Below are 24,038 nucleotides of genomic sequence, written 5' to 3'. Positions count from 1 at the left end.
AAAACCATGAAAATGTAGATACAAAATTTTAAAAACAAACAAGTTTTAAAAAGTTAAAAACATTACATATTAAAATTTAAAATATATTTAAAATTACAGAACACTCTATTCCAGTGATGGCAAATGTATGGCACATGTGCCAGAGGTGGCACTCAGAGCCTTCTCTGTGGGCACACATGCTGTCGCCCAAGCACAGAGTTTGCCACAGAGTTTCTTACTAGAAAGCCAGAGGGATGTGGCACTTTGCAATAAATAAGTGGGGTCTGGGTTGCAGTTTGGGCACTCTGTCTGTAAAAGGTTCACCATCACTGCTCTGTTCAAACCTTGCACAGCATTTAAAGTCCAACCCTTGTCAGTCTTGAGAAAGGCTTGTGGCATAAGAATGTTTTTATCTGCTTCAAAAAGGAGAGCAGGGATGGGGCCAATATCGAGATTATGTCCAGCAGCATGAGTGGGGCCAGATACTACATGGGACAGACTCATGATTGTCATGACAGACATGAAGTGCTGAGCCACTCCTGACAAGGTAGCCTCAGCATGGATGTTGAAATCTCCCAGGAGTATATGCCAGGAGACTCCAACACAACCCTTGCTACCACCCCAGCTAACACAGGCAGGGAGACTGTTGAGCAACGGGGGGGGGGGGGGGAGTACACCAACAGAATCTCTAATCTGCCCTAATCTACCCACTTTTAAATAAACATAGTTTATTTAACACCCTGTAGACTGAGGGACAGGGGGTATTATCCCGATAGACCACTGCAACAAACTACACATTAAGTAGCCACTCTTCATTTTTATATATATTACACACACACACACACACACACACACACACACACACACGAGATCCAAAGTCTTATCTCCAAGAAGAACTAATCATAGATCTCTCACGTAAAATTACCTTTGTTCCTTAGTTGCACTGTTTGTTTTCTTTAGCCCTACCATCAAACTAGATGTATACCGGAAAGTTTTTTTTTACTCTGAATTCACAATTCGGTAACTACTTGTCTTGTTTACATTTTTCTGGGGGTTATAAAACCTATACAGAAGAACCTCAAAAGTGAAATGAAAAGGGGAATCATATAAATATATCCTGGCACTTGTATTTATTTGTGCTTCAAGATTGCACCCCAGTAACTGCAATTTAATTTTGTTCTTTTTTATGTACATGAGGATTGCCTGCATCACTACTCTCTATTATAACATCTTGCTTTTAATACCTTATAACATTGTCAAATTTTAACAATTCATTGAATATCTGCCTCAGGCTGGTTTCTTTTATTTGGAAAGTTTCAGAAAACATGGTTCAGAATTTGTAGAGTACAGGGAGATAGATTTTTTTTTCTTTTTCTTTTTTGCCAGTGAAATAAAAACCCTGCACCTGTTCCCATGTAATGCTTTGGAGCAGAAGAGTCAAACTCATTCTTTGGAGAGGTTAAATAATTCATTCACTTAGGGGTTGTTGATAGCGCATATTTAAAAGTCAGTGTTTCTGAGCTGGTGATTTCATAACTAACAGCGTGAATTAGCATTTGCTGGCTGGAAGCAGAAGTGATGACTGTTGTCTGCCTGTAATATTCCCAACACTGATTTGCTGGCTTCTCCATTCTCACTTGCTTTTCTGTGAAGGACATAGCAAATCTATATGTAGCGATGGCTGGTGTCCTGAATGTAGAGGGTGTCATGTATGAAAGGATGTGTAATAGGTAATCGCTATCTTTATGAGAAGAAAGTAAACTTTTGAGAGCGAATTCAGTGAGTCCAATATTAATGCTACTTAGAGTAATTTCTATGCCTTTTTCACCCACTGCATAGTTAAAATATAGAATTCCCTACCAAATGTTGTGAAGGTGCCCACCAACTTAGGTGAGCTTTAAAAGGGTCTTGTGAGACAGAGGTATTTTGAAAACATGGTGTGGTTGCTACATTATCAATTCTTCAAAAAGGAGGAAGTTGTGAAGTCTATGGCAGAGATGACTTTCTTTCTAATGAACAGTTAAAAACTAATATATTTGCATTTGCCTGAAGAAAATTCTAATAGAGTACAATACATAAATATCCCCATAAAGCATGTAATTCCAAATTTTGCAAACTAGGTGAAGCAACAAAAGATTACAAAGATTTTATCAAACAAAATACATTGGCTAAGATCCAGATAGATATTTAAGGTTCAAAATTCAGTCTAATTTTGGACTTTTCTCCTTTTTGAATAGCAGGCCTCTGTGCCATTTCACAAATTAGTTTTGAAACTCCTCTGTTCCAAAAGAGATTTGCTATGAGAACTGATTGTTGAGAAATCTCTGTTTGCTTTCTGGTTGCTTGTTTGTGTTTTTAAAACAGAAGCCCATTTCCAAAGTAACTGAAAATAAGCCCCAAATGACATAACCCTAGATATCATAGAACCCCGTTTCCCGTATAGGGCAAGTTCCTCTGAGAAGACTCTGCTTCTTTGTTCCACTTTATTTGATTTCTATAAGATCAAGCCCTTCTGAACTGCTACACCAGAGCTGTGGAACACCTTTCTATGGACTGTGCATCTATCACTGTCTCTACTGTCCTTCCACAAATAGGTTAAGACATTTTTGTATCAGTGTGTGTTCAACTGTCAGTTCATAGGTTTGTTGTTGCCATTCTCTATGGCCTATTGCCTGAAGTCTTTTTGGATTGGATTTAAGTTGTATTTTCCTTGTTTTATATTGTTGTTATTTTCTATTAAGTTCAAATTCACCCTGAAATAACATTTCAAACCACTTTGAAATTTGATACTGTATATCAATAAATCACTGACAGATTAATGACCGATGTGCTGCTTCAAAGCAGCAAGGGGCAGTTTGTACCACACAAGTGAGACATGGGGATGGTCACATAACCCTTTCCTGCTTTAGTTTGCCATGAGCTAAAGTATGAATAACTCATTACAGGATCGCAAATATACTCATTGGTCTTTCCAGACCCCATTATGAACAATCTTCAAATACACATGAAAAATGAAATTGGAAAATTGTATTTTACACCATCTTACATGGCAGCAGTGAGTGTGACTATAAAGTAGGACATTTTACACCTTGTTAGAACTGGGAAATGTCAGTGGCTGCTTCATTCCATGACTTATGTAACTGTGTATCAGACTTATCCAAAAGGGATTATAACCTCTTCTTTGGATGAATGGTTGCAGCCCAGAAGCGTTATAACATATTTAAAAGGAAAAAATCTGTATCTAGAATATATAATCCCAGTTTTTAAAAAATGGTGTTAATTGCCCTCGAGTCAACCCTGACCCTGTGTAGTATGAGACATCTCCAAGACCCCCATCTTCCTGCAGGTTCAGGCCCACAAACTCCCTAGCCATGTGGCCTGTAGCCTTCCTCTCTTTCTTCTACCTTCCACCTTTCCTAGTATTATTGTCTTTCCAGTGAATCATACCTTCTCATAACGTGTCCAAAGTACAACAGCCTCAGTTTCAGCAGCCTGGCTTCTAGGGGAAGTTCAGGCTTGATCTATTCAAGGACCCATTTGTTTGTCTTTTTGGGCCATCCACAGTTTCCTCAGCACTTCTGAAGCACCATGGCTTAAATGAGTTGATTTTCTTGCTATCCACCTTCTTCACTGTCCAGCTCTCACATCCATACATGGTGATGGCTTGGACAATGCTAACAGGTATATATATTTACACACATAGTTGCCTTGCCATTCCTTATCTTTTTCTTGTTTCTTGACTGCAGTCTCTTTTCTAATCAACATTTGATCCAGGGAACGGGAAACTATTGAACTATTTTGATTTCCTCATTATCTAGTTTGAATTTATGTGGCTCCTCCTTGGTCATTTGTTTTCTTTATGTTCAGCAGTAAGCCTGCCTTTGCACATTCTTTAACTTTCATTACTAATTGTTCCAAGTCTATGATGTTTTCCACTAGTATTGTGGTGTCATCTGGATATCTTATGCTCCTATCTTCACTCCTCCTTCTTCTGAGTCTAAACCTGCTCATTATATTTTCTGCATATGTTACCTTTCTTTTAAAAATGGTGTGTGAGTGTGATGTAGAAGAGAAGTAGAATTATATGACCCTCCTGATGTTGTTAAATTGCAACTCCAAACATTCCACACAGTTTGGTATGTCTACAAAAGCTGCTGGGAGTTGCAGTTACACAACATTAGGAGTTCCACATGTAATCCAAACCCTCAGGTGTACTGTGGGAAAGAATAAGTGATGGTGGTTGTCCAAATCACAACCCCTGTTCCACTTCTGAACTGATTTGCTATTGTTACAGTTATTCCATTTCAGTTACTACTGTCTGTATATCAGGGTTAATGGTTATATACTTAATAAATGTATAGTATAGAATGGTTAACATTTAACAATAATCAGATTTAATTTGTACTATTTGGACTAGGAATAAATACAGAAATCGATTAACTGGTGCAATTATGTAATTTATTGGTTAATTCATGTGTTGACACTTGATCAAAAGGCCAGCTGATATTAAACATTCTGCAAGCAAAGGGAGCCTAAGCCCTCTCAGTAGCCTCTGAGAAAGTGTTTTGTTCTGTCAGCATTATTGTTAATAGGCTTTGTATGTCTCATGATGTTCTAGTGGTAAAAACGAATGTGCATGGAATCTTGCCCAAAGAACACAAGGGAGTGAAAGGAGTAATAGAAGGTGACTGGCTTGATTCTTTAAATTTAAATTATACATTAATTTAAATAGGGTAGGTGGGTTAATTAATGTCATATAATCTTGCCCTACTCAGGCGTAACTTCAGACTTGTGATTTAGGTTAGGTAAGTAACAGGCTCCCATAGGATTTAAAATTGGTCAGGGCTTTGTAGTTTCCCATTTCCAAACTCTAGCCACCACATTTATCAAATTACAGTTCTGTGGAGTATTATTATGTGAAATTCTGTTTTATCTTAAATATGGAGCTAAAAAATAGTTACTAGTGCAAAGCATGAATAAAAATAAATAATAAAAGCTTTATTTCTAGCCCGCCTTTCCAAAGATCAAGGCGGGTTACAGTGGTGGATTTTGCAATCCAACAGCATACAAATTACAATAAAAACATTATCAAAATTTTACAATTACATTATATAAAACAACAACAACAATAATAATTCCAGGCTAGCAGTGATTGTAACAACGGTGAGGGGGAGAGGGATCACAACAGGGCTATTGGGGGTATGCCTGTTTGAAAAGATACATTTTCAGCCCTTTTTTAAATTGGGCTAGGGAGGGGGTCAAGCGGAGCTCGTCGGGGATCGAGTTCCAGAGCTTAGGGGCCTGGAAGTACTGTATTAATTTAATACAGTAATGCAAATCATTGTATGGTGTGTTTTTTTAAAAAACAACAACAACGATATTTCTCAGACACTGAACCTACAGAGTACACAAGTGTTTCCATGCTCATGAAACAGTATCTTATTTAGGAATGTCTGGCTTCATGTAAAGTTGTTAAACTCCTGTTTTGATTACTGCTATTTGTATCTTCTCTTTTATTAATTAAAACCTATAAGCCTGAACTCAAATTTAGTTGGGCTGAGTTAACTGAAATCCAGGTAGTAGATTTTTAAAATTAATGGCATGCATACACTAATAATATAGCAACCATTTTTTTGTTTTTCCTGTAGTGTGACAGGCTTTTACTCTGGTATAGTTTAGAGACCGTGACCTCCTTTAGGTGCAGCTTTGAGGGGCATTGGATCCTTCTGTTATCTGATAGCCTGGGTCATCCCTTTCTTCTTCCTTTTTTCCAGTGACTGCTCATGAACAGACAAATACAACAGATCCAGCTGGGCCTCAGACTGGGGCAGCAGTGCTTTGGTGCACATAACAGGAAGTTAATTTTATTGAGTCTAGTGAATAACCCCTTACTGAATTCTGTAGAACTTTTGGGAAAATATGTATAAGATTAGGTTAGAAGGATTATAGATTCACTGGATTTACTAGGCTTACCCATATCCCATTGTATTGTAGAACAATAATTCTATCGAGTCTGGCCATCAGATACCCATCTGTATTGTGGCAGAAACAGGGCTGGCATTAACCCTGGTAGGCTTGTAATTGGAGCCATTTCATAAATGAGTCGTGTTACAATCCCTTTTCTTGTCTACAAAAATAACATGAAGAGACATTTTCTAATGAGATAATCTTGTCAAGAATTTAAGTTGCTACTTCTACCAGTTCCTGTGACTTTCAGAATCAACACAAAGACAGAAATACGATAGAATTTTTGAAGACCCATATCCATCAGAGTTCAAGGCTGAAATCTTTTGAATTGTCTTGGTCAATATCTACACCTGCAGCTACACAGGGAGCTATGACCTTGCTTATTCCCCTGGACCACTGAGTAGTATTTGATAGTATTGATCATCAGATCCTCCTAAGCTGATATACTCTAGTGGGAGTTTGATACATTGATTGGCAGAAGTTCCACTTATGTCTGATGGGTCAGTGTGAAACAGAAGTATAGGGTACCTGCTGTTTTGTCCAATTAGACATGATCTATGGGTGCCTTAAGATCCCATATTTCCTTGAATGATTTTAATATTTATATACAATCTTTAAGAGAGATTGTCATTTTGGAGTGCAGTCTAATCAATATAACTCAGCTCTAATTTTCTTTTCCACCAAATTCAGAAACAGTATTTGATTCCACGTGCAAAGTTCTGAATATAGTCGCAAGACGGCCGAAGGGTTCTGTTCAAATCTAGACAAGATATTATTATTATTATTATTATTATTATTATTATTATTATTATATTGTCTAGATTTGAACAGAAGCTTCAGCCATCTTTGACTCTATTTATTAAAGTTGTACTTGTTGTTCTTTCCTGAATCTCCCCATGGATCGAGGCAGGGAACAATAATAATTAACAGATAAACAACATCAGGAAGAAAAAGTCCTCTGGCTGACAGTTGCCAAACCAGGAGTTTATCTCATGGGAGGCTAAATGCTTAAATCCTGTGCAAAAACAGGATTTAAATGCAGGAAAAATCCCACAAAAGTGATATTGTTTTCACACTAATGAGGGACATTGAGCATTAACGTGAAAATAAATGGCACAGAAAGTGGACAAAGTTGGCCATTTTTTACATTCGGGATAATTTTGTCCACTTTCCTGCCGTTTATTTTTGTATTAATGCTCAATGCCCACAACGTCATGTGAAAATGATCCTGCTTTTGTGGGAATTCCCTATTTTAAATCCTGTTTCTGCATGGGAAAACCCCCATGTGATAAACACCCTAGTTCTGGCTGACTGCAGTAAATGTCTGCCAGAGGACCTGAGAGTATGGGGCAGATTGTAAGGGAATAGGCAATCCTGCAGGTGACCTCAACCCAAACCATGTAAGTAATAACCAACACTTTGTACCTTACCCAGAAACTAACTAGCAGCCAGTGGAGTGCTTTTAATATTGGTGTAATGTGATCACTCCTGGATATCCTAGTAATTAATCTGACTGCCATGTTTTGAAATCTTAGAAATTTCCAAACTTGATACAGTCTACATACTATGGTAATCTACCGTTTGGATTGTACACTATGCATTGAAGTTTCTTTGAAGATTGTTTGGAAATTGTCTTTCCAGAAAGCATTCTCTGATTCATCTACTGATAAGTATAAATTCCTCAAATTTTTGCTCAAATATACTGACTGCTTTTACTTCCTAACCCAATTCCAAATGTTCAGATTAACTGTAAAAACACACTGTCTGGTTCCTCCATACTATATAGAGCAGCACTCCCTCTCATATGTCTCTTCTTGGTGTTTTAATTACCAGTCTTTTGGATTCTGATTTGTGGTTTGGAAAAATATAGGGTAGTATTAATTAGTTTATCATTGGTTTTACAGTCTACTGGGTGTTAAAAACTGGAGTTTTGGTGCATCAGTGGTTCAGATTCTATCCATGAATCTAGGAATCAGTGAATCGGTGAGGCATCATCATATGATGTGATATGTTCCAAGCTGGATGATGATGATGATGATGATGATGATGATCAATCCTACAATTGCTGCACTTGGTGGCAGCTGTACTGCTTTGTCAGGTATTTTTGACAGACCTATACTTTATAACAATAACTATTATAAGGGGCGAGGGGAGGAAGGGTAGAATGGATAGTTAATAGCCTGGAATTCATATAGTTAATGCTATTATCTTAACCTTATTTAAAATATCGAGTACATATTATTCCTTTTAAGGGTAATCTTATTGCTGGAAATCAAAGACAAAATAATAAAGGCATGTAATTCAAAATGCTTTTTGGTAATAGCTATTTATATCACCATCGTATTGACACCAGTGTGCTGAATGGATTTCTTGCCAACACAGCTTTGGACAGTCAAATGTAGCGCACTTTGTAATAGCAATATAAATGTTACATGTTTCCCTGTTTGAGGTACCAATTATGGCAGGTTTTCAGAAGTGGCATAAATATCTCACCTGCTTGCTACACAGCACTTCAGTGTGATGTCTATCACTAGGATTAATCCATTTGTATCTCAGATTGCATCCAAGGTCTGAATGAATAAATTATTCTGCACCTGGTTTTTTAGTGAGAATTTCACTCCTTTCCTTAAAGACTTTCTGTACTACAACAAATTGCTTATTCATAATACCTAGCATTGCCATTCTGTCTAGAAGAGTCATGTTTCTCTAGCTACCATTTATATCAACTTTCCCCCCTGGATTGCTTGTTGTTATTCATCTATTTTTGTTTGACTTGTTTGAACTTAGGGATAGTGGGCAGCTGATATAAAATATCGACGCAGTTAAATGAATTAATTTTTATAAACATGCAGTAATATTTATAAATATGTTATTTAATATTTATAAAGTGCCTGCAGTTTAGAGACCCAGCATGGTGCAAAGGTTGAAGGCATGGGCTATGACTCTGGAGACTGAGGTTAGAATCCCCACTGGGTGACCTTAGGCAAGTCACAATGCTCTCAGTCTCAAAGGGTTGTTCTGAAAGTAAAAAGCTGCCGGTTTTCTCTGCTTTGTGTTCGGATTAACTTCGTGTTATTTCACGTTAACAGCGATGTCGTGTGATAAACTTCGGGGATTTCTGGGTTTTCTCCAATTTAACTCTCCTTTAAATCCCATTTTCATGCAGGATCTCGCTAGTGTGATAAACGCCCATGTAACAGAGGAGTGGAATAGCAAAGTTTAGGTATGAGCTAATCCAGACATCAGCTTCTTCTCACTTTACACTGGAATACCTTAGTGTATACCAGGAACTCAATTCTTTGGTGGATATATTAATATAATAGCAACTAATATGTCTTTATAGAAAGATGGTGAGGGGAAGCAGAACCAGGACTATGGGGGGTGAGAGGGTATTTTATCCTTTCTCTCTTTCGGTGGTCCTGATGTAAATTATACCTACTTTCCCTGAGTCTTATACACTGACTTTTCCCTAAATTCTCTAGTGACACCAACAGTAGATGTCTACTGCACTTACACTGGTCTTGTTACATTTTCTGTCCTCCGTAAGGACCAGTGATGACAATCATATACATTTGAAGCATCTTCCCCTTTTTGGTTGTAACTCTGATCAACCACTGTGGCAAGGAAGATGCTGGACTAGAAGGACCTTTGGCCTGATTCAGCAGGACCTAGAAGTGAAGTAGGAGCTACTTTCTGCCCTGTAGAAGATTCATTTGTTTCCTGATGAAGGGCCCCATTATGCATCTGTGGTGGCCGTCTGCCACATATAGGCATACGGTTCTGACAACACTGAACTGTTCCTTAAGAGGAATTGGAACAAAGTTGTTGCGGTTTTCGACAATGTACCTTCATGTAGTTTTTTTGTGGGCTTTTCTGCTGATGTTTGGCCAGCATCTGTGGTTGGCATCTTCAGAGCAAGGCTTCACATTGTACCTTGTTGTCTTTGTGTTTATACATCTGTAGGTTAAAAAAAAGAAGAAAATGAGATAGTGGTGGGAGGAGGTTATATCGCTGCTAAGAAAACACCTTATTGTATTAATGCCATTTTTTATTTGTACTTTTGGTGGTTGTTTGGAACAGTTACCTTGCCAGCCTGGCTGATCAGAACCCACCAAGTCTTGTGTGTGTGTTGTGTGTGTGTGCAATACTCACGTTTTCCCTTTTGGTTCAGCAGAGCCCACTGACAGATCATTCAAATTCAATTGTTTTATGTCTAAGCCGAGCAGCTAATTAAAGTAGGGATGATTAACCTGACTGGCAGTGTCGCTCTCTCCCTTCTCTCTCTCTCTGGCTTTCTCTCCTCTTCCAATCAGTCTTTCCCTCTCTCTCTCATATATATATATATATATATATATATGCACACATAGACACACTCTCTCTCACTCACTCACTCACTCTCTGTCTTTGCTCTACTGTTGTGGGTTTTTTATTATTATTATTTCCTCCCCTCTCTCTCCTTCTCCCTCTCCCTTCTTCTTCTTCTTTCCCTCCTCTCTCCTAAACGTGGTCTGCTTGCTGATGGCAGAATGGCACTCGGAGATTTGTGCATTGTGTCTGGTTTCCTGCGGGCAGGCTGACCCAGTGCCTCCAGGGACTTATCAATAGACCACTCAGAAGAGACAGAGACAGGAGGAAAGCAGGAGCAGGAGGAGGAGGGGTGGGGGGAGAGACAGAAAGAGAGAGAGAGAGAGAGAGAGAGAATCAATATCAAGAATAGAAGCAGCTCCGAAGCCATTTTTTTTTAAATTTAAGGGGGGAGGGAAGAGAAGAGGAAGAAGAAGAAGAAAAAAGTGCACCAGGACTTGGAAAGAGGGGTGACAAAGAAGGTTTTTTGTTTTTCCCCCAAAGAGGCAGTGGAGGAGGTGCTCCTAAATTGGGAAGGATACCGTTGCCTCGGTCTTGGGAGTGGAAAAGATATATATATATATATATACACACACACACACACACACACACACACACATATATATATATGTGTGTAAAAAGAGAGCGAGGCGAACTCCTGGCTGCTTAGCATTCCCTCCAGGTAGGAGATGTGTGTTGGCTCTCCCTTCCTCTCCTCTCAGGGAAAGAAGGCGCCTCTCCAAGCTCTCTCTCTCTCTCTCTCTCTGTCTCAATCTCTCTCTTTGGCTTCTTGTTTCTTTCCTCCTCTCTTTCTTCGGCTCCTTCTTTGGAAAGGCGAGGGAGATAACGTCTTGTTGTTGTTGTTGTTGTTGTCGTCTTTGGTGTGTGGTGGTGGGGATGGAGATGGGGAGGAGGAGGAGGAGTGGGGGGGAGGAAATGTTTGTTGTGGTTTTGTGGCGGAAGGAAGGAAGGAGGGATGGATGAAGGGTGACCAGGAGGAGGAGGAGGAGGAGGAGGAGGAGGCTCTCCTCCTCAGAGGCAACCCCAAAAGGGGGGTTACCCAAGTTCAGGCCGAGCAGGTGGATTGCCGAAGGGGAGTTGCTCCTGAACGCTTGACCGCCAGTTTTGAAAACAAAACCACCACCAAAATAATAAAATCAAAGAGGGTTAAGGAAGGAAGAAGCAGGGAAAGAACCCCCCTCCTTCCCTGCACCGCCTCCTCTCTTTTACGCGCGCTGTTTCCTTCCCTCTCTCTCTCTTCTTCTTCTCCTTCTCTCTTTCTCTCCTCCCGCCTTTCTCTCTCTCTCTTTTCCCTCCTAAGCAGACAGCGGGGGGGGGGGGCTCCTGGCTCTCGGCCAGCCCCAAAGCCTCCAAGTGTTTTGCACTTGTTTCAGGGAGTCGCTGCTGCTGCTGCTGCCGCCCGGGGATTTGCTTTTCCCCTCCTTTCTCTCTCTTTCTCCCTCTCTTTTTTCTTTCTTTCTTCTTCTTTTCCCTCCAGCATTTTTCACTAGAGAACAAAGAGTTCTTTACAAAGGGAAGAGAGAAGAGTGCAAGCTTAACGCCGCACATAGGGCTTGGTTTCCACCCCCCCTTTTCCATATATATATATATATATATATAGCCCCATTGCTTTTGAAGAGGGAAAAGGGGACCAAAAGCCCCCACCAACAATAATAATAATTTAAAAATTCCCAACAGGTTTCTTTCCTAATTACCAAAAAAAAAAAAAAAAAGGAGGGGGGTTGGAAAGGAAAGTAGTTTTCTTGAAGGAGTGAGAGCTTTGGAAAATAGCCCTTGAAACATGTGGGTCTTGGTTGGCCAACTTTTACCTGTTTGTGAGCAAAAAAGAGAGGAAGGGGGAGTTAAGTTGTAGTAGTCTCTTCTCCACCTTCATTTCTCTCTGGAAAGACATTTCACCTGGGCAAGAAAAAAAAAGTGAGGCGGATTGCAAAGATGTGTTGGAGTCATAAACCTGAAGTTGAGGGCACGGTTCCTCCACTTTTTGCCCTCCCAGCCTCTTGCAGTTTTAGTCAGGGAGGGCTTATGGAAAAGAAAGTGCATGGACACTACATATTGCCAGGGGCAGTGTCCTTAGAGTGCTTACACTGCAAGAGGTGGCTGTTTGTTTTGTTCCTTCCTATTCCTGCCCTTCATCTCTGTCACTTAGGCAGCCTGTGAAGCCATAGATCACACTCATATTGTAGATTTCTTTTTTCATCTATCTACATCTTAAGAAACATTACTCTCCACCTTCAAACCTCTAGGTAAATGCAGCATTGCACAGAATATTATCACTAATACTGTAAGATGACAAAGTAGGTAGTTGACTAGTATTTGAGCAATCTGAATCTGAATCTTTTGAGTATCTGAATCTGCATTCAAACATCTGCAGTTCTTCTTGCCATTCAGTGAATTGAGAGTAGGCAGCCTCATGAACATTTACAAGCTCAGAGAAGGGACGCTTTCAATCAAAGTCACTACTGTTAATTAATTACTATTTTAATAAAAAACACTACCTGTGTGATTGCACTAAGAGCAGGTGTGCAAACATGTATGCATTCCCCATCACTGCTGTCTTATATCCTGCTTTACATATATGCAAAATGTGGGATTCTAGACTGGAAACGGTTGTGGAAGTGGTTTTGGGACACAAAGGCTGATGATGATCACAACCGGGACTAATTTTGTTTTTTGATTCTCCCCTCTCCTGAAAGAGGTGATCCATTACAGTCACATATGTGCTGCATATATTTATATAACACAGTTCTTGGCAGTGCCACATGCTTACTAGATGTTATTTCAAAAGGAATGTGCTGTGTTTACTCAGGAGGTACAAAGACAAGTTTGTCCTGCAGTTAACTGCTCTAATTCTGGAGTAACTTAACTGCAGCAACTGGGGTGAAACCTGCCTCATAATGGATCCTTACCTTCACGAATTTCGTGGCTGAGTGTGAAATGCCTAAAAAAAAAAGTAAAACATAGAAATGCTGGGTGTTTATTTGAAAGACAGTAGAAATGAAATAACTTTGGCCAAATTTTACTTAAGGAAAGTTACAATTTTCTCCACGCGTCACCAGAACGTATTTGCATTGTACTGTAGTTACTTTTTGGGTTTGCTGTAGTATAATCTTTAAAGGTTATAATATAATTAAACAAACAATAAACACCCTTGGTCATTGTCATTTACATAGCAAAAAAACCAACAACACACATTTGTCTGTACCTCCTGCATCTCTTTGCTTAAGATATCCTTTTCCTTTTTGTTACTGTTCTGTGACATTGTATGTGTCCGTTTTTTGTGTCTGTAATCCCAGAGGTGGCAACAGGAGGGAGGGAGAATCTGTGCCAAAACCTCCATAAGTCTTTTCATTCTCAACTAAAGGGGATCTTCCACCATCTTTGCATCCAGAAGTACAGTGAAAGATGATAGTTGGGTTTTTGTGTGTGTGTGTGAGATTCTTCATGGACCTGACCTAAGACTAAAGCATTCACGATAGAAAAGACAGAAATGGGGAGGGGGAGAAAATAGGAAAATAAAAGCTCTTTGAGCAGAAACACACTGGCTCTTTCTTCCTTCAGGCAATCTGCTCCAGCTCCTGGCTACGTGTCCTGCACTATCAGATATCATATGACTCTTTCCTTGGACTCCTGTTAGCAGAATGGGCCTGTTAGAACTCTGTTTGTTTTCTTTGCTTTCCATTTCCTTCTCCCCTGTTCCCATGTCTCTGTCTCTGTCGCTGATCTTTTTTTTCTCTGCTGTTTGTTCCTCTGCTGTACATAAAGACAAAGCATTAATTAATCCCATAGTCTTTTTTCAGTTAGGTGACCAAATCTCTTTTCTTTTAGGATTCTCAGTTATCCTTTCTCTCCACTACTATCTCTTTTGCATGTATGGACATATATGCATGCATTCCTTTTTAATATACTGTACGTTCTTTTGATTTCCTGTGATAATATGATGGGTAGAAATTACTTTACCTGATACAAGTAACAATGTCAAGTGTAATATAAGTTTCTATTTACATTTACCATTGTGTAAACTTATTTGTATTAACATATTTTTGGAGAGTTAAGTTTGCAGTGTGTGTTCTGTTTGCTGAAATGTGTACATGTGTGTGTGAATTGTGGTGGAAGGTCAGGTGCACCTAGTAGGAAGATTTTTTCCTGAGGTCACTGAGAGAGAACTGTGTAATTCAAATTAAGCTAATAATTGTAAATATTAAGTGCAGCCTTTAACAGGTATTACCATCTGCTAACAGAATAGGAAAGACAATCATCAATTAATATTCCCAATAGCAATTTTTACAAGTCAACATTATCCATAATAACAACAATGATAATAAATAAAAGCAGTGCTTTTTCTATTCTTTCCTGTTATCCCAGCAAAAGTTGTCTAATGGCTTCCTTGTTTTGTTAGAAATCAAAAGTCAGATGGACCAGTATGAGTTCTGATGGTGGACCTTTCTAATTAGCTCAGTAGACTTAAGATGTATGACCCTTGGGGACCTATAATATTGAAAAACCAGGCTCTTGGTATGCTTTCTTTGAAAACACTTTGTTCTTACTCCTGCTATCCTATCCCTATTTATATGTGATTCAGCAAAGCTGGTTTATCGCTCAGATAAAGTTTTGACTAAAGTTGCCCTGAGCTGGACTGTAAGTTGCATACTGTGTTACTATCAGAAATTATCTCATATCATGTCGCTTTGACATGTTGTACCTACCTGTTCAGGCTGGTCTCTAAAGTTGCTCTAATTTTTATATTAACTTCCCTTAGGCTGTAGCACATTTCTTTAAAACAACAACAACAACAGTCCCTGTTATTTATGTTTGATTATTTGCTTTCAGCTTACTGTGGTTCATTATTTTTTTCAGACTCATAAGTATTCCATGTTCCATTTTGTGAGATTCCCCTCCTTAATATTCTGAAACATGTGTGATTTATGTCATGTCTGAGTTGTATACTGTTTTTATTTCAAATGTCTATCTGTACAAAATTATGAGGCCTGATAATTTCCTTTCAGTTTTGGCAGTATTTTGGAATTTCACTAAGAAAATATAAATGGAATAATTTCACTCAAATAAAACTTACAACATTTATGTTCAGTGCCTAAAGCTGGGACCAGGAAAATTCCTATTTACAATCTCACTTTAGCCCCAAATTCTTAACATAACCTTATTCAACCATTTGCCAGACTTAGCTCTGAAATTGTTAAATTGATAATAATAATACTGGTCTACCTTGCTGTGTTGTTGTAAGGATTACTAGAACGATATAAATAATCTTACACTTAAAATATGTACATAAATGCTAAGTATTTATAATCTGTCTAGAAACATGTCATTCAGTTACTGTCATTACAGTATTATAGTAATAATTCATATTTCTGTTAAACTGAAGTAACATATTTTCTATAAAAGCTGTCATTCCATAGTTTCAACAGCTTTTAAAAAAACGTTTCCCTTTCCTACACTGTTCCTCATCTTCATATGAACATGACTGGAGAAACTTTCTAACTGCTGAAAACATTTCTAAGGCTTTTTGTATTCCAGCTTCATTTTAAATATTTCATATCTGCATTTAATAACTGAGTAACATCTAGTTTTAACCTGCTCCAGAAAAATGGTTTGGAACTACATGTTATAAACATTTAAATACTTAATATGCATAATGCATTGCATTACCCATTTTCACACACCAAAGTTCTGAGTAGTTGTGTATATGTTCCGTGTGTGTGTGTGTGTGTATGAAAGACTTTTTGAAAGGATGGTCAGGATTGGAAAACCCTAGTCAGCTGGTTTCCTTGGTTCTTACAGGTTTAGCCATGACACCTGTTCCGGGGTGATAGTTTACACATTTGATGCCTGAACCTTGAGAAAATGTATACTTGTACATTAAAATTTGTAATAGTTTTCCACAAGTGCAGGCAAGTATTAATCTTGTTCATTTGGCAGTCAGTATAAGGATGAGAGAAAGGAGTGCCATCATATATGAAGAAAATCTGCTCTGTCTTAAAAGGTTGAGATCAGGTGACTTTCTCTCAATAAACCATGTTCTAAGTATAATGGTCCCTTTTTGAAACATCAAATATTGTAGTATAGGAAGAACATTCTGGGAACATTAAAAGCTGTTCAATGTGGGCCAAGTGAGTTACAGTTTTCTCGCTTACAAATACATCATGCAAGGTTAAGAAGGCCCTACCAGAAAGGGTTGCAGCTGGTGGTTCAAAGAGTGCAGAAGGAACTTGTCTTAAAGAGGGCTATGTACACTTGTGCGCATGTAATTTTTGCAGAGTCTGTGTTAAATGATTCTTGCTTCTGTTTTATTTTTTGAACAAACGTATCAGAGCCTTGTGATTATTTAGATGGCTATTTGCCAAGAACAAAGCCAACTTGTATAACCTATGTGCAAGTGGTTCAACAGAGTGTTGCTCAAAGGCCCCAACAGAATAACTACTGGGGGGAGAAGCAGATTTTCCTGTACTAAGCAGCTCTCTGCTATTAGATTCCAGAGACTTGATTCCTTGTTGAAATGGTATCTATGGAGTTTATTATATGTGAGGCAAAGTGCCCAAATCCCATGGATAAATGGGGTTTAAATCCTGGGAGTATCCCACAAGAGTGGCATTGTTTTCAGACATTTTGGGTGATTTTGACATTAATGCGACATTAACCCATGCAGAAAACCTCAAAATCGCAGTACTTTTTAACTTCCAAAAGTTAAAAAGTGGCGTGATTTGGCGACTTTCTGCATGGGTTGATGTTGCGTTAATCCCCAAGTTGTACAGCATTGTCTGAAAACAATCACGCTCTTGCAGGATATTCCCAGGTTTAAACCCCATTTATCCACAGGATTTGGGTGCTTCCCTTCCGTGTGAAAAACTCCTATGTATAAGAATAGCCTTTCATTTAGCTGTAGTTCATTTGGTTATCTTCTTGTATTCAAAACTATTCACAGCAAGTGTTGTAATTTTGGCTTAGTTTTGCCACACTTGTTTGCCTGATGTTCTTCTTCTTGTTGTTGCTATATTGCTTCCTAAAACATAGCATTTTTAAAAAGTAATTTAGCCTGCAAGCTTATTTTCACTTACCTGGAGTAAGTTTCATGCAACTCAATGGAGCTTCCTTCTGTACAGGGATGCTGTGTTAAAATGATAATGATGATAAACGCATTTCAGAAAACAATTTTCTAATGGCAACAATTCTCTCCAGTCAGTATTAATATAATAGAAACTGGAATCAAATAAGAGTGGGCTTTCTTTTTCATTTAATGATGATTATCTATATTTTTGCTTTCTTTTTAACACTAAGATTAAAGTACAAGGTTCTGTGTTTCGTAATATTGTACATCTATTTATTATTGATTATTTATACCCTGCTCTTCAGCTACAAAGAATCTCAGAGAGGCTTACAAATTGTTACTTTGACAGTTCCCTGCCTTCAGGCTTACAGTCTAAATGAAACAGACACACAAGGCAAGGGATAGTAGTGGAGAGGGGCTAGCTACAAAGATATCTCTATCTTGGGAAGACAGAGGGTATCTTCTTCCCTCTACCTCTCCCTATAAGACTTGTCATGTCTTGATATTCTGTGTCTTAGATCCCCTTAGGGTGTCCTGAATTTTAAGGCCAGTAAAAATCCAGATATAAATCTTAGTTTTATCCTATCCCTGGGTTGCATATCACTCAGGTACTTTTTCTTTACCCTTTCCCTTTGCAGCTGAGGATCTCAATTTGGATTACATAGTGGAAATGTGTTGCATAAGAGTTTTTGCTTGCTGTTCTTCTCAATGAAATCAGAGCTGTGAACTGAATTGGGTCCTTCCATTAAGAATTCTCTTGGCATTCCTCAAAGACTTGTTTTATGCTCAGGCGGCCTTTTAAAGTTCTGACCGTATTAAGAGTAGAAAAAGGAGCTAGTCTGTTAATGCAGTCTTTTCATTACTCCAGATAATAAAAATTTTCTGTGACCTGTTAATCTCTACTATGTATCCCAGAAAGCCTGCAGATCTAGCGTGAGAAACAATTTCTGCTTCTTCCCTACAGAAATAAGTTCTGTAATTATTTTTCTGGCCAGAAAATCAGGAAATACCAAAGAAAATTATGTCTGTTTAGAAAGTTGCCAAAGTCTTTGCTTGTGAGGAGATCAGCTGTTAGTTTCTTTTTAAAGGGAAATCATCTGCTTTGTGACCGTACAAAAAATCCTGAGAATCACATAAAACTGGAGGCAACAAAATGGACAGGCCTGTTGCAGTTTATGCTGTACACATGTAGTTATCTATCGAATTGCTCTCCACTTGTCTAGGTATAATACACAGAAATATGTACAGTTTTTAGAGCAAAGTACAGGAAAGCCAGCTACAAATTAAAGTAACAAAATATGTGATATCGGGTGGACACAGGGTAGAAAGAAAGCAGTGCTTAACTTTTTCCCAACCAGAGATTTTTTCCTTCTTCACAAAGTCCTCTCTTCCACGCCTGTTGCCCCTGGGAACCTACAGGTTTCTCAATGCTTGTAAGTACTTGCCAAAACACTGGTGTTTTGATACATGTAGTAGTTTGCCCCCTACACAGACTTCAAGTGGAAGGAAGGATCAAAACCACTATTAATTCTGAAACTGTACAGTGCTCTAAAGGGAAGAGTTTTGCTTTACAGCTATTAGTAGCTCCGGGAAGTGATCCTGTGTATACAAAAGATTTAAAATGTAACAGACAGACATAGTAGATATATCCCATGCACAAAAAAAACTCAATTTCCACAATGCTTTAAACTTTTTAAACAGATGCAGATTGTAACCAGAAGCCATAGAACTTGGATTGTCTGAAATAAATAAATCATTTATGTATTTATGGCATTTGCAAGCTACTCCATAACCAAGTTCTCTTTGCTTCCGAACAAATATTTTAAAACAATTAAATACAAATTAGAATATAGAGCAGCATGTAAAATAGGACAAGAAACCAAAACTTGCTCCACCCCAAAATTAAACAAACAGATTTTAAAATTATGAGAACCAGAATACGTGAGTTATTTAAAAGAATTGTGTCTTTTAAGGCTTATAGTATGAACTTGTACCTAGTGCCCAAGAGATCATGGAGGGCAGTATCAATCTCACAAGTCTGTTCCATAACTGTAATGTCATCCCTGAATATCTGTAGCACTTTTAGGAACTATATGGAGTTACTCTGACTTGAGGCTGTTTCTCACACCACATCATGGCAAACTTGATTTTGCTGCTTCAAGTGTGCCCTTAGTGGGAAGCAGCAGACAATTCTAGTGCCTTTGAAGATGTAGCTAGAGTATACATGGCCCTATGCCTACATACGTAAGTTATTTATATCCATATTTTTTCATGTCACATCAGAGAAGTTTTTAAAACATATTGTGTGACATTCTAAAGTGTTCCTCCAGTGGGGTGAGCCTTAATTATATTTACTTTATATTGTAGGTATATTGTAATTTATATTTTTTAAATTCTTTTTTTTTTAAATTGCAATTTTAAAACACATATTGCTGATAAAAGTTTGTGAATACTCTGGAATTTCATTCCATATGAAGCTAGATTGACCCTCTCTGTTCTCTTATTTCAGGCAAGTGAAGTCTTTTCTCTTTACCGAGGCCTTTGAGTACTAATTGTGTGGTGAAGAAGGTCTTTTAATTAGAATGTATTGTATTTCAATTTGTACTTTGATCATTACTATTATTTTGTAACTACCTGTAAAAACTGTTTTAAGTTAACATTTTTAATGCAATCATTTTTAATTTTTTAATTTTTTTTTTAGTTCTATTTCTTATTTTAATTGTATTTTTTTAAACGCAGGTAGTTAGCCACCTTGGGGCTCATAGTGGGAGAAAGGCAGAATATAAAATAAATAAATGAATACCCTTGACTTTTGCTTCCATACAATCTTGCTAACAGTTGGATACAGTGTTGGATACAGAATTTTTTCCAACTAAATCTTGAATTAAATATGTTTCAACACTGTTAAAATACTGCTGCTTTCGACTCTACATTTGGCTATATTTTACTGAGAAAGAGATAATTTAGGGAAAAACAAATATATAAATGGCAGAAAAACATTTTGACATGCTTAAGATTTTTGGCAATTCTAAAATTCCATCTTACAGCATCACTTACAAACCTAACAATTTCAGAATGCGTGTTTTAAAAAAATTAGAACAGTGATGGGAAACTTTTGGCTCTCCAGATGTTTTGAACTTTAATTCCCAGAACTCTTAGCCAGCATAACCAATGGGAATTATAAAATCATAGAGTTGGAGGAGACCACAAGGGCCATCCAGTCCAACCCCCTGCCATGCAGGAAATCTCAATCACAAACAAAACAAACAAGCTTCATTTATATACCGCTTCATACCGCCTAAGCAGTGTCTAAGCGGTTTACAACTGTAAGCTAATTTGCCCCTAACAATCTGGGTACTCATTTTAGCGACCTCAGAAGGATGCAAGCCTGAGTCGAGCTTGAGCCCTTTTGCTGGTCTTGAACTCGCAACCTTGTGGTTTTGAGTGAGTGGCTGCAGGAAAGGCATTGAACCACTGCGCCACCAGGGCTCTCTAAGCATCCCCGACAGATGGCCATCCAGCCTCTGTTTAAAGACCTCCAAGGAGGGAGACTCCACCACATTCCGAGGGAGTTTGTTCCACTGTCGAACAGCCTTTACTGTCAGGAAGTTCCTCCTAATGTTGAGGTGGAATCTCTTTTCCTGTAGCTTGCATCCATTGTTCTGGGTCTTGTTCTCTGGAGCAGCAGAAAACAAGCTTACTCCCTCCTCAATATAACATCTCTTTGAATATTTAAACAGGGCTATCATATCACCTCTTAATCGTCTCTTCTCCAGGCTAAACACCCCCAGCTCCCTAAGTCATAAGGCATGGTTTCCAGACCCTTCACCATTTTGGTGGCCCTTCTCTGGACATGCTCCAACTTGTCAACATCCTTTTTGAATTGTGGTGCTCAGAACTGGACACAGTATTCCAGGTGAGGTTTGACCAAAGCAGGATAGTGTGGCACTATTACTTTCCTTGATGTAGACACTATACTTCTATTGATGCAGCCTAGAATCGCATTGGCCTTTTTAAATGTCGCATCACACTGTTGACTCATGTTCAACTTGTGGTCTACCAGCGCTCCTAGATCCCTTTCACACGGAGTCTTATTAAGCCAGTTATCATCCATCCTATATCTATGTATTACATTTTTTTTAACCTAAGTGCAGTACCTTACATTTTTCACTGATTAAATTCATTTTGTTAGTTTTGACCCAGCTTTCTAATCTGTTAAGGTCATTTTGAATTTTGATCCTGTGCTTTGGGATATTAGCTACTCCTAATTTGGTGTCATCTGCAAATTTGATAAGCATTTGGATTATATTCCAAAATGAATAGAGAACCAGAGATTCCCCTGCATTAGAAATAATTCTGCTTAAAATATTAGCATTATATTATAGTTTATAACTTCTGTATGAATCCACTGTGATATTGTTTGTCATTTTGGTGTTCACTAAAGACAATACTATTTTTCTCCTCCGTTAAATCCAGAAACAGTGGTAGATTCCCTGAACTAATATAGTTGTAGCATGGCCAAAGGCTAGTAAATTGAAACGTAATTCAGGCAAGACATAAGAATTTACGACAAGCCAACTAGAGCTGATTGGCTTTTGATTTTGCTTGTTTTGCTAGGTGTAAACTTGGAATCCAGTTTGTGGACTGTGAGTGCTTTTTGACCCTCCTTTGCTACAACATTCTTAGCTAGCAATAATGAGAAAGAATGCCATTTCTCAGCCCAAACTGCCTGCAGTCAGTTCCGTTAGACAGATTTTGCTTGTTATAATTTACTGTATTGATTTTCCATCTGAATTACTTCTATGTGCTTTCTGTGGGACTACTCTTGAGGAAAGCTTTGAAGGTCCAACTAATGCAAAATGCAGGGATGTGTCACAATTGGCATTTGTTGTTGTTGTGTGCCAAGTCATTTCTGGCTTACAGCAATCCTAAAGTGAACCTACCACAGTGTTTTCTGGGCAAGACCTGTTCTGAGGTGGTTTGCTATTTTCTTCCTCTGAGGATGAGAAAGTGTGAGACTTTTTTCCTGACCGAGTGGGGATTCAAACCCTGGTCCTAGTCCACCACACAAACCACTACACCACATTGGCTCCACAAGTGGCATACACCTTTTATTTCTAAGCACACATGTATTACTGCCTCTTTGAATCTGCACTTATTTCTAAGAGAAATGGAGGGGAGTTTTATCCCTTAGAGAATGCCTTCATTGTCATATATCTGTATTTATCCTCAGAGTTACAAATGAAGCCCCACTCAGCAGCTACCCTTCATTAATCCACAAACTTCAAAGGGTCAGGCTTCTCCTGTGTATATTAAGACTGATGTTTTAGTATACAGTCTTGCCTATTGAGAGGTGTCAGGTACTTTCACATCCATTTTTGTAGCCAAGTGGGGAAATGTCTTTTTAAAATTTTCTGGTTTGTTGTGCTTTATAACAATATTGTTTGAAACTATAGATTTTTCTATCTGTTTTGTTATTTACACTAGAGCAGTGCTACTCAAAGTGTGCCAATGCTGGCCCATGGCAAGTTTCCAAGAAAGAAAGAAACAGTTGTGGCTAATAGGCATAAATACTACTACTTAGTGATGATGATGATGGTGCTGGCTGGATATCTGCAGCAGAGAGCCTGAGAAGCACTACTCTAGAGTTGCCATAATTATTATTGTTAGATGCTTACTTGTAATAAGCTGTTTTGGGTGTTATATAAATATACACAAAGTTATATATAAATAGTTGAATTAAGGAACTGGGTGTTCTTGTTGTTTTTACAGACGAACAAGTATCTTCACACAACTGTGTTGAAAGTCCATATTGACCAAGTCTGCATATGAGCTAGGAAGCAAATCCCACATCCTGAGCACTTGCTCTATTCAGAAGGCCACATTGCTTCATCAAATGTAAGTTGGTTTTTACATGTCCATTATTTAATCTGTACATCATATTTCATTTTCTTTCTGGATTTATTTTGCTAAATACTACACACACACACACACACACACACACACACACACATACACACATACATTGGACCCTTGGTATCCACTGAGGTTTGGTTCCAGGACACACACACACACACACACACACACACACACACACACACACACCTCCCAGGGATATCAAAATCAGTGGATGCTCAAGTCCCATTAAATATAAATGGCATAGTTTAGTTAAATGATGTCCCTTATATAAAATGGCAAAATCAAGGGCTGCTTTTTAAATGTATATATGTTGTTAAAAATGTCAAGCCCTGGATGCTTGAATCCCTGGATAAAAAAATATGTGGATATGGAGGGCTGACTCTGTGTGTGTGTGTGTGTGTGTGAAATCTTCAGGAATTTGTACGGTGCATATATATATTGTGTGATTGCACATGGGAGATGTTGATATTGAATAGTGCAGGAGGGTTTAAAACTGTGCTCTTCATATTCAGCCTGTGCTTAAGAATTCTGCAATATGTGAAGCCACTCTTCACATGGAGGAAAACAATATGTTTGACTACCTGAGCGCCTGTACATACGTGATGAAATTTCTATAAGAGGAATGACCTTCCATATGTAGGAAATAGAAATATGTATAAAGCACACAAGTTAACATATATATATGGAATGTATGTACTTGTTCAGTAAGCTTCAGAGAGCAAATGTCATGGAAGAACACAGTGAGCAG

General features: G+C 38.3%; 1 protein-coding gene across 1 annotated transcript in view; it reads left to right on the top strand.

Moving 5' to 3' along the window:
* ZBTB20 (zinc finger and BTB domain containing 20) overlaps positions 1–24,038 on the top strand; it is a 590,333-nt gene that overhangs the window by 455,092 nt on the left and 111,203 nt on the right. Inside the window, exon 7 of the mRNA XM_089512479.1 lies at positions 23,144–23,269. The gene's annotated coding sequence lies outside the window, so the exon portion shown is untranslated. The remainder of the gene's footprint in view (positions 1–23,143; positions 23,270–24,038) is intronic.

This window comes from Sceloporus occidentalis, unplaced genomic scaffold (genome assembly GCF_023333645.1).
Source record: "Sceloporus occidentalis isolate IW3139 unplaced genomic scaffold, rSceOcc1.0.p SCAF_2, whole genome shotgun sequence".
Taxonomy (NCBI): domain Eukaryota; kingdom Metazoa; phylum Chordata; class Lepidosauria; order Squamata; family Phrynosomatidae; genus Sceloporus; species Sceloporus occidentalis.
Note: the sequence above shows the minus strand (reverse complement) of the source record. Positions and strands in the feature narration are given on the sequence as shown.